At 39.6% G+C, this 12,328-nt stretch overlaps 1 protein-coding gene and 1 non-coding gene across 8 annotated transcripts in view; one reads left to right on the forward strand and one right to left on the reverse strand.

The window, feature by feature from the left end:
- Positions 1–12,328, reverse strand: part of SPHKAP (SPHK1 interactor, AKAP domain containing) — a 99,285-nt gene that overhangs the window by 35,313 nt on the left and 51,644 nt on the right. The gene's annotated exons all lie outside the window — the stretch shown is intronic.
- On the forward strand, positions 6,541–6,665 carry LOC139015904 (small nucleolar RNA SNORA40). The gene has a single exon (XR_011472552.1). It is a non-coding gene; the product is annotated as a small nucleolar RNA SNORA40 (small nucleolar RNA).

Raw genomic sequence — 12,328 nt, forward strand, 5'->3', positions numbered from 1 at the left:
TAGCTCCAGGCAGATATTAGAATTACCGTTCCTGTAGCTTTGTTTCCTGGGTCCCTGGAGAGACTCATTAATTTAAAATGTTCAAACAGACTGGCAAGTGCTTAGAAGTTGCTTTTCAAATAAATGACCATTAAAGTCAAGCCTTTGAAAATGGAAATTTTAAAGTTTGTTGTTTCCACACAACGAAAAAATCGGTATATAGATAAAACAGTTTAGAGAGAAAATAAATAAAAATATGAGAAGGAACATCTATCATTTGGAAAAAGAGAAACGAGTCTTTCATATTTGTTTCTTTTGACAATGATTATGGCTAATTGCTAGACTATCCATGTTTCAAGAGACTTTCTGCATGGTGAATACTATGTTTTGTTTCTGTTGGTAAAACTGGCATACATCCTGACTTCTGCCTTTTTTTGTCCACTTTGTTTCCTTGAACTTTATTCGTTGAAAGCAATGACTTCTGGAAAAACGGCCTTCCTAATGGAGGTGCTAGTTCAAGCTAGCTCGGGCTGTTAAGAAGATATGGCAAATAAACCTGTGCCCTTAAGCTCTGATTGTGGAATCGTGTTCAAAACAGGTGACCCAGCTCTTCAAACCTGATAGTCTCTAACCACTCCAAAAAACAGCGACAGCAAAAGGGCAGGGAGCTGGAGTTTTTGTTTTGTTTTGAGCTTCATATTTTGATGTTTCTGACTTTAATTATCGGCCTCATCATTTATGGAAAAAAACTTTTAAGAACAAATCACAATAGTCTTCTGGCTGAGATGTAAAATTCCAGCTTTCAGTTGAAGGATACTATAAGTTGCCTATTTGCCACTTTTGGAAAGCCTCAGAAAGACCCCCACTCTCTGTGCAAGGAGAGAGGGACTGTCTAGGAAGGGACAACTTGGGCCGTGAAATTCATTCCTTTGTAATGTTCAAACCTCATCATCATACCACGCCAGTTGCCAGTTAACATTTTCCCACTCAAACAAAAAGCAGCAGAAAGCATAAAAAATATTCTTGGGCTTCAAATAGCTCTTGTCAAATAAATTTAAACTTTACTAGGAGTAAACACATAAGAAAACAATAAAAACTTTTCTGTAATGTAAGCGCAAATATATGTAGAAAAATGTGCTTTTTAGGCTTTTTATTGCCGTATAGAATCATAGAATTTTAGAGCAGAAAGTGCATTTAAAAATAATCTGGTTCAACTTTCTTTGCTGTAAGGAAACTGAAACCTAGAAAAGCAAATGATGCTAAATCCCCTAGTTAGTTCATTTGTTCATTCATTCATTCATTTACTTACTTTACTCACTTTCATTTATTCACTTAAATAATATTTACAGGGCAACCCTTCTGTTCTTATTACTGACATACAATAGTAAATAAGCATTAGATGTGGCAGTTAGCATATTAAGTCTTATTATCCTGTTCTAGGTTGGATGAAAAGTTAAGGTATAAAAAGTTATTTGATTGTGGAATAAAGAGAAGCTAGGAGAGGATTTAAGACAAAGGAAAGGTAAGTACATTTATTTCTTAGAGTAACCAAGTCAGTGGGGAGAAAGAATAGGAGAAGATGAGAGGGAAGTGATAAATATTAGAGTAACTGAAAATTACTACATTAAAATCAAATAAAAAAACAAAGCAAAATAATAGAATGACCATGAAATGTCAAATAATTAACAGCGCCATCCATCAGCTCCTAGGATTTTTTTTTCTCTCTTAGAAGGTTCATGGCATTGGTTCTCTTCCACCTGAAGCAGAAGCTCCAAGGAGCAAAGCAGCTGGTGGGGAGATTTCAAGAACTTACTGTTGCTTCTGATGGCCCCTTGGAGGTTCTGTCTCCCCTCGTGCATTTGCCATGAGTGTAGGGAGGGTAAATAGTGGTGACAGTGGAATCTCATGTGAGAGTTCAGCTCAGAGATTGTGAAGAGCTAGGGCACCTTTCCTCAGCAAGTGCTATATGCATACCGATGACAGCTGATGGCATTGGGGCTCCTGGTGGGTGGTGGGGACCGGCTGTCATCTGAAGTCTATTGGTCTCTTGAAACCTGTGCTTTATAGTGAACCTCTGACTCTTGCAATTGCCAACAGTATTATTTTAGGACTTAAGCACAATTCTTAGAGATCCCAGGATTCCAAATTGCTACTCCAATTCTTTGGGGCACATTGCTGCCAGTGTTTTCAACAGTTGAGAGACCCCAGGTGTGAGAATCAGACAGTACCAGATTGGTAAGATAGTTCTGATGCTGCTGCTCACAGCATAGGTTTTTATTTGTTGCATACCCTATCTCCACATTCAGTCTCGAAGAACAGAATGAGGGTAGAAAAAGGGAATGCATTTATTTCTTCTCATCTTTCAGACCTCCTCTTAAGTGCTACTTCCTCAAACTGATTTCTTGCAATGCCCCTGCTGTTGTCTCTTACAGCTCTTTGCACTATCCTTCACAGCAGTTAACACAATTTGCATAAGCTTTATTTGTGTAATTATTTCCTGTCTTTTTTCCCAAATAGAAGGTAGACTCTTGAAGAGTGGAACTGATGTCTATCAGTGTGTACCCAGCATGTATCAGAGTGCACAGCACAGAAAATGTTCCATAAATAGCTGCTGAATAGATGAAGAATGACTAGGTCACAAATGAAGATGGAGATATCTTGAATTGTCCATATAAAATGTCCCATTTTGGCCCAACCCTATATTATTTTGGGCTATCATTATTTGATCGGGAGCTCTGATATCATAAATCTTGGCATAATGTGGTGGAACCGGCTTTCCCTGAGCACTGAGCTAGCAATTCTCATGCTTTCTGACTCGAGAGTGTCTTAAAATGTTGTCACTTTGAATATGAACAAGAAATTAAAGTAAATAAGCAAAAAATAATATCTCTGCTCTTCAGGGAGTATTACATTAGAACATGAGACAGAGGAAACCATATTTCCTCAGGGAGTAAAGGCATGAATAAAAGTTTGCTTATGAAATATTGCCAAATGCACTTTAAGCCAATTATCAGACAGCCTTGAAATATGAGTAGGCAGGATCACCTTCACATTTCCTGTGGCTTGTGTTGGAAAAGCTTCTTTTCCTTTGAATGCCTGCATGTGTGAGTTCAGGCATATTTTAAGGTGGGTTGGTATAGCAGTATTTCTGAGATTAGCTTAGATGGTCTCATGGTTAGATAAGTAATAAAATCACCAGGGCTCAAAAAGGCACCTCTCAATAAAGTAAAGAAGTTGCATTAAATATTGCATTTGACAACTTAAACATATGCTCTCAAATGCCACTGAGCTATTAAGAAGGGAGACATAACTGAAAACAGAAATTGAGCTCATTTTATGTTCCACCTTTCCTTTAAAATCATCTAATATATTACAGATGCAGAAAACGTTTTGATGCTCTCTACAAGTTTTCTAAAATATCTTAAAAGAGTATACTCTTGAAAGAGTATGCTAGAAATCATGCTTTAGTTAATGAAGATTAAATACACATTTTTGTTCATAAGGAGTCTTGTCTATTATAGACTCAAAATGCCTTGACATGATATTATTGAACTTATAATATTTTATTAAGATTATAGGCAATAAAATTCTCTAATGCAAAGCAAAACACCAGCAAGGCCATCTTTTTTAAACAATGTCCTCCCCTACTGTTCTTCATTACTACATGCATATTTGAAGTTCAAAACTTTTGAGTTATTTCATTCATTCCTCAGGAAAATATTTGAGTGCCCATGAGAGTAATAACTGAGAAATCACAGCTGCAAGAGAGAGAGTCCAGGGTCTTTAGAGATTGTGCCAGAGGACACTGAACTGATAAAGGAGGAGAAGGAAGGCTTCCTGAGGAAGCTAGCTTTGAGCCAAGACCCTAAAGTGTTAGAGGTGGTGTGAGGGATGGATGGAGGATGGTGAAAAGGCAGTAGGTAGGTTAGAGTTCCAGGTAGGGAACAGGTAACATTTTTTAAGGGTTTTTTTTTGTTTGTTTTGTTTTTTTTTTTAACAAGATGGAGGGTAGTGCAGTTAAGAAATGAAAAGGAAGAGTTGTTGGAGTATAGGGAGTTAGTACACACGTGGTGGACGTCAAGGGTGGAGGGATGAGATTTCATATTATGCTGGACTTTGGAGGGAATTTTGAAGGCCTTGTCTTTATCCTGAATGCAACACAAAACCAGTGAAGAGAAGACCCCCAGATGAGGGGAAGGTGAGAGGTGGCTTATAAACAACAAAAATTTATTTCTCAGTTTTGGAGGCTGGAAGTCCAAGAGCAGGGAGCAAGGATGATTGGATTCTGGTAAGAACCCCCCTCCAGTTTGCAGATTTCTGAGTTCTCCTTGTGTTCTCACATGGTGGAGAGCAGAGCAGAAGCAAGCTCTCCCTTGACTCTTACAAGGGCACTAATCCCATTCCTGAGGGCTTTACTACTAATGACCTCATCTAGTTCTAATTGTCTCTCAGAGATGCCACCTCCTCATACCATCACACTGGTACTCTGTACACTTTTTGCTGATGCCTGGTTGTGAAATTTCTTTCTAGTAACATCACAACTGAAGGATTTTCATCAGATATTCCAAGAAGAGACTGTGTTTTTTATACTCCTGATGTTCACACATGAAATGCCTGCAATATCGGATCCAGCCAGGTGTGAACTATGCGGCAATGCAGTGAACTGCTCCCACTTAAGGTTTCTGTCTCCTTTTATAATGAAGAAAATGAATCTTCAGGGAAAAAGTTAATGAAATATCTACAGAGCTTCCACAATTTGATACTTATGCATAAATTAATCAGAAAGAGTTACAAGGCAATTTACAGGTGCTCCGTTGAGACCCTCAGAACTGAGATGGTAGCAGATGCTTTCATAAAGCCTTTTCTGGGCCAGACATTGGGTCCCCATATCATTCCTATGAAGAAAATCTTATTATGATCCCCAAATGCATGTGAGGAACCTGAAGTGCAGCAAAGTTAAGCAACTTGTGCCGTCACAGAGCTGCTGGTTGATACTCAGGATTCATTCCCAAGCAGTCTGTTTTAGAGGCCTATTCTATACTACACTGTATGTAGCACAGCATTTATCATACACTATGTTATATATTATATAATATACTGTTATATGTAATATAACAGTTTATATCATATATGTTGTATTTAATGCTATGCTATTTTTAAAAGATAGTGGATTGGTGGCAGTGGTTGGCAAACTCATTAGTCAACAGAGCCAAATATCAACAGTACAACGATTGAAATTTCTTTTGAGAGCCAAATTTTTTTAACTTAAACTATATAGGTAGGTACATTGTTATTAGCTTAATTAGGGTACTCCTAAGGCTTAGGAAAAGCCACACTCAAGGTGCCAAAGAGCCGCATGTGGCTCGCAAGCTGCAGTTTGCCGACCACGGGGTTAGAGTATCAGGATTTTACTTTGATTAGGAATTAGATACATTTTCAGCATTTTAGTCTAGTAATTAGTAAAAAAAAAATTTTTTTAAAACCTTGGATTATTGATAGGAATGTGATATTCACTTCTAGGAGTTTAATATATTTACAGTTGAATCCAGTTTTTTGAGGATTCTCTCCAAGAGGCATCTAATGTTAGGCTCAATTGGTGGTTTGGACAAAGCCATAAAGAGCCAGAAGCAGGAGCCAGGATGGATTGGCGGGGCTTGGGAGATCTTTCCCAGGAAGAGGGGGGAAGGTGCTGTTGGCCGTGAGAGTCGCAAGTTCTCAGGAAGTGCTCTGAGTTTGATGGGTGACTGAGGAAGGACCATGGGAAGATGAGATGTCATTACCAAGAGCAGCCCATGAGAGGACACAAACAGTGGCCTCGTCTCCAAGAGCAGAGCACAGGTTGAAGCTGGTGACAATGGCTTCATGAACCACACAGAATTTGGGGTCAACCAGAGAAAACCTTCGCAGCACCATCAAATTCTCCACTTTGATATGTGTGCTTCAAATATTACATACGAGGTTGTCTCTCCTTAGTGTTAAACTTTCTCCTTCACAACATAATAATGGGGAATATTCATAGTAGGCATGATGGACTGTACTGTTTGTAAGGTATGTGTATATATGGATAGCATGATCAGGAATAAGAACTTAAGTCAATTAGCTTTACTATTATTTTATTATTTTAAATACTATTATTACTACTTGGACTCTCAATTTTATATATGAACTGGTAAATAAGAATGTACAATATGTGATTTAGACAAGGATTTGTGCTTGGCACGATTTGGACTGGATATCCAGCAAATTAATGTTCTTGGAAAATAGCATTAGCTGTGGCCACTACAAAAAAGAAAAAGGAAAGAAATAAAAGAGAAAAAACCCCACTTTTCTTTGAAAAATGAATGGACCCTATAGGACTGAGTCTAGACTCCAGCCTAATTATTCCTGATATAATGGATATCATCCAATTCCTTTCAGAGGTTGCAAACTGGCACATTTGCCCAAAATTAGCTGATACCAAGCATGGAAATGTGTTTAGTGTGGAATAGGTTGTATTTTACTAGTAAGTGAAATTAAGGTAGCGTTCATCAATTGAAGGATTTCATATTAAAAATATCTGATAGCACTTGTGTTTGTTTTTGTAATTTGTGGACAAAAACTACATACAGGTGCTAAAAATAAAGCCTCTTTTGCAACCCAGAACTCATTGCTCAGTATGAGTTTTGATCCATATAAGAAGGAACATGATAAAAAAAAAAATATCTGGATTTCTAGCCTTTTTTTTTTTTTTACAAAGCAAAAAATCTGAGACAATAAGACTTTATTTCTATGTGGAACTAATTCCCCAGACCCTGTCAAGTGTGGTGTGTGCTCCCCCTGTTACCCAGTCTCTGCCACTTCCTATTGAATCCTGGACCTTGAGGTCTAATGGCAAATGTCCTTTGTCATTGTTGATTGTATGGTAATTATTTTAACAGTCCAGAAATTTGTCTCTGTACCAAGGTCTGTATTAATGAAAAAATAAAAATGCCAAGACTGAGTTTTGAGAAAAATGGCAGAGAGCCCATTTCTTTGTGAAAATGTGGATCTGACCCACATGTTTATCAGGCAAAGTGTGTTTGTGTTTAAAAGAAACAAAATCATAAAATCAGATTATGGAACAATTCATCATAAAACTGCTATACAGGTATAAAGGAAAGACGCACGCTGAAACAATTGGTGATCTGTAAAAAAAAAAAGCATTTGTTTTGGATGTGAGTAAAATAACTGATGGTTCTGTGGAATTAGTTATGCATTAGGGAGAATAACTTTGTCTGGGCAATTGCTCTCTCCAGATGACAGATTTATTAAATAAAGTCTATTGAATGCAGCAGAAAGCATGTGTCCTGAACAGAAACAAGCTTATGCAAACAAAATTCTAGCTGGAAAAAATGCTACTTGGCATGTTGAAGCTACTGATAAAATTTCACTATCTAATTTACATGAAAACATTATTTGTGGCGTCTGCTAATAGCACAAATTGATGCCTATCTGATGATCTTATTCTATCTATCTATCTATCTATCTATCTATCTATCATCTGTCTGTCTATGTGGTACCATCCAGTTAGCTGTATTTTTTCTTTAGTGTTGATAACAATTTTTATTGAATCCAGAATTTTTGGATATAGTGCTCCTGATGGTATACTATCAGGTAGTGACATACCTTGCTTATTGCAGACTGGTTAAAATTAGTAAGAGGTAGTGGTTCTACTGTGGTGGTTGTTAAAATAAGACATATGAAACTAATATACACAGTGGCAAAATTTTTCAAGGATGCAGAATTTTAGTTTTTGTAATACATTATAATCTAATTTTTATTTGTTTTGGTTCAAAAGTTAAAACTAGACAATGTTATGAACATAGCAATGAACTCCATGAACTCAATATGCTCCTATACCTTGAGCCAAGGTAAAATGGCTGGATGGGCTGGACGTGAAGCACTACACAATTTTGGTAGCTTTGGTATAACAAGGTGCTGAAGAGAGTTTAAATCATTGGAAGACATTGGGTTCTTCATGCATTTTTGATTGCTTGAAATATTTGGCCAGTTTTAATATATTTTTATTGATTTCAAAGAGGAAGGGAGAGGAAGAGAGAGATGGAAACATTGATGAGGATTGATTGGCTGCCTCCTGCATGCCCCACACTGGGGATCGAGCCCACAATCCAGGCATATGCCCTGAATGGGAATCGAACCTTGATTTCCTAGTTCACAGGTTGATGCTCAACCATGCCGGCCAGGCTATTTGGCCATTTTAGTTGCCAGAGAAACATATCTAACCACCGAATCATCAGAATCATGATTTGATTGGTCCAGTCATCCTGAAATGATGTATTTGGAGAACATCATTTGGGGGAAAAAAAAGCCTGGCCCATGTTTATATGCTTAATTCAGTTCCCCAAATAAAAATGAACTACCTTCACCACACCTTTAAAAGACTGATGTTTAAAAATATTCCTCTGGTTGATGTTAAACTGCAAATAGAGTTTATTACCATTTTCAATTTCTCTCTCTTAATATTTAGATTGTGGAAGAAGTGCTACCAATGGAGATTACAGAAATATGGAGTCATAAAAACTAGAATCTAAAAATGATAACACTGGGACACCAGAAATCTATAACTCTCCCAGATATTAACTACCTTAAATATAAGAAGCATGGGTCCACCCAGGATTGGCAGGGTCTACCCTGTGTTTGAGCAACGTTTTCCACTATGGAACGTAATGATATCAAACATTACACACAGCCAGAAGCATCGTGGCCGAATTTGGTTTTGCACATTGTACATGGAAAAAGAAAACTTGCCATCAACATCTCTTGTAGAAGAAAATTTTTAGTTTCAGATCAAGGTCTAATAAATATAAACATTTATCAATGGGCTGTTTCTATTTTTAGAGTATATTGTTTAAAACGTTTTACTTTAAACTGTTTTTTCTGTCTGTCATGTTTGTAGTATATTAAATATTTTCATCTCCACTCAATAAAAATGAGTTGCGGATGAATATGTGATTATATTACCTGCCTCATCCCTGTGGGGATTTGAGTTTGTGTTTCTGAATGCAGATATTAATTAAAGCATGAGATCAGGGAGGGAAAGAAGATGTAGAATAAAAAGACAGGAGGGACCAGTGCAGACTCTTTAAAATACTGACCTAGGGACAGAGTCAGAGAACTGAGAAAGCACACAAATAGCCAGACAAAGAGCCAGAAAACCAGGTGCATGTGGTGCTGAAGAACTTGAGGGCAGACACTGTTGGAAGACGCAATCTGCCACGATCCCGAATATTCTTGTATGTTCTTGCTGAGTATACCAAAATGGCAAGGCCCGGTCTGAGCTTCACCAGGGCCATTTCTCAGCCCTTTGTTTGCAGAAAATAGTAATAAAGGATGATGTAATGCTTCCCCTCCCTGGCAACAAAACATGGGCTCACGATGGCTCTCTATTAAAGCAGTGAGTTCTCCAAGCTCAGCATTCCTTGGTTGTGATGCAAAGTTAACATGTGTCACCCCTGTGGTTCTTGGGAGGCAAGAAGAATTAACACAATTACACTGCTTTTCTAGCTATTGTTGTGCTGAGAGTAAGAAAATCCCATTTCTCTGAGTCAGTCTCATGTCTCTTCCCAGCATTCATAAATCAATAAGCTTATTAGCATGGAAGTAGGACAAAAATCTCTCAGCCCTCTCACAGTCCTTGACAGACACTCATTCAAGGAAGGACTGCCAGCATTGCCAAGAGGTTAAGAAAAGATAAGATTGAGAAGGTTCTATTGGTCCTTCATAAACCTGGCACTTCTGTGGAGTGCTGAGGGCCGAAGACACAAGTCTAAACTGTTTTTAAAAATGTGGCTATACATGGAAGCGCAGAGGGTAATCGATAAAGAAGAAATGGGGTCAAAGGATAATTCTGTTTCTGGCAGTGATTTCTCAGTTATTTCATTGTGATTGGCCTGGTAGGCTTTGTCTGTGATTCCTGTGGCTGCTGCTCAGGGCTGTGCAGTGTGCTCTGTAGAACTCCAGGGGGCGCCAGCACCTGTGGTTTAGGTAGAAGAGCATAGTTCACAGAACTTCCATATGCCCTCAGAAGGTGAGAACAAAACCAAGCCTGTATTAGCACCAGAAAGAAAGAAAGAAAGAAAGAAAGAAAGAAAGAAAGAAAGAAAGAAAGAAAGAAAGAAAGAAAGAAAGAGGTATGCTTAGCTTTTTCTAATAATTAGACAATTGATCAAAGCCAGAGACCCTCCGAATGTTTCTTTTTGCCATGTTTCTCATATCTTCCATTGTATTTTGTCCCCAAATAATTTTCCAATGAAATGTGGTTTATTCTACAGATAAACTATGTCTCTGTTCAGAAACTTCAAAGACCTGTGGTCCCAGGGCCCACATCTGACCTCATCATCTGCCATGGGTCATATCCTTTTAGCACCTTCCATGCTTGTCTCTCCCCCGTGGATCTCACCTTGACACAAGGTAATTCGTTTTCTATAAAATGATGATCTGTGCCTTTTTGGAGTTCATCTTCTTTTAAAAAGGTTATCCAATTACCCTCTGTCCCTCTTCAAGTCACCATCAAGCAGTTTGAATCTGCAGGGACAAAGTTCCCTTCACCTTCCAGACAGAACTGAATGTACCAGGGGCTGCTCCAAAGCCCGTTGTGTGGGGTGGAGCACCCGAGCCCAGGGCTGTCAGGAGTGTGCGTTTCTAGGTTGCACATGGTTGGCTCAGAAAGTGACAGATCACACTCATGTCAGTGTCCATGTGCAAGGGAACATGTTTCTCAGCTCATAGAACTGTTTGAACCAAGAGCTCTACAGGAGCATCCATTCTGTATAAGAAATTCACAAAGTGACCAGAGCTGATAATCTCCTCAAATTCACCCACTGTATATGTGTTTTTTTTATGGATTATCCTCTCTATGAAGCTTCCTTTTGTTTCTCTCATCTGTCTTGCTTCATTATATCTATTCCTTATTGCAGAACATACCCAGGGTTGTCTTTCTTCACCTCACTTGAAAATTCAACAGCACTGATGTGACTTTAAAAGCCCAAACCACAAAATATTTGTTGAAACACTCAACACTCTTGGCTTTTTTCTCTTGGGTGATGACAGGGCAGGCTATTCTGTTTCTCTTTCAGCGGAGGAGGAAAAAGAACTAAAAGACGGTGGGGGCATTTGGGTTTTCTATCTGCTACTGAGGCTCCATTATTTGAATTCAAGGGGCTCACTGGTAACTACTGGGCATGTTGATGAGTGCTCCCAATCACAGGTAACAATGTATTGATTCTTAAAATTGCTCAATGAGAGAGCATGGATAAAAGCTCAATATTAAGCTAATGCAGTTTGCTAAACATAAAATTACTAGAGGCCTGGTGCATGAAATTTGTGCATGGTGGGGGCGGGGGTCCCCCTCAGCCCAGCCTGCACCCTCTCCAATCCGGGACCCCTTGAGGTATGTCAGACCTCCCTCTTGCAATCTGGGACCGCTGGCTCCTAACTGCTCACCTGCCTGCCTGCCTGATTGCCCCTAACTGCCCCCCACCGCCAGCCTGATCACCCCTAACTACCTCTGCCTGCTGGTCTGATTGCCCTTAACTGGCCCCCCTGCTGGCCTGGTTGCCCCCAACTGCCCCCCTCTGCTGGCCTGATCTCCCCTAACTGCCCCCCCTGCCAGCCTGGTCATCCCTCACTGCCTCCCCACCCCCTGCTGGCCTGGTCACCGCTTACTGCCCCCTCCCTGCTGGCCTGATTGCCCCTTACTGACCCCCCTGCTGGCCTGATTGCCCCTTACTGACCCCCCTGCTGGCCTGGTTGCCCCATGCAGCCTGCTGTTCAGTCATTTTGTCATCCCTCACTACCCCCTCCCTGCTGGCCTTGTTGCCCCACACAGCCTGCTGTTCTGTCATTACTGTTACTGCGATGGTGTCCTGGACAATTTGCATATTCATCTGCTATTAGCATAGACATGCAAACTGTAACATGGGGAGCTAGAAATCTGGGAAAGTAGTGGTATTTCATTTCATAGCCTCCATTAAAATGATCTTGGTTTAGTGACTGACAGGTCCTCCTGGGGGCTAAGCCAGCCAGCCATCAGACAGGCCATCTGGCAGCCAGCCAGGCAGATGGACAGACAGTCATAGAGAGACACTGCCACTCAGTCTTCTCTTTGAGGGCCTCTCCTCCAGAGCTGTGAGTGAATTTTATTCCAAATAGGGCTTCACACCTTCAAATGAGCATTACCCTTTTCTCTGTTTGTATAGTGGGAGAAAGGTACGATTTCATTTGAAAAATGATTTCTGCTGTTTGAGAATAAAAGACTTTGATGCAGGGCATACTCAGAGGCTGCATATGAATTATTTACAAATGTACATGC

This window comes from Myotis yumanensis, unplaced genomic scaffold, assembly GCF_028538775.1.
Source record: "Myotis yumanensis isolate MYYU_CA2020_CCGP unplaced genomic scaffold, mMyoYum1.0.hap1 SCAF_8, whole genome shotgun sequence".
In the NCBI taxonomy this organism is placed as follows: Eukaryota; Metazoa; Chordata; class Mammalia; order Chiroptera; family Vespertilionidae; genus Myotis; species Myotis yumanensis.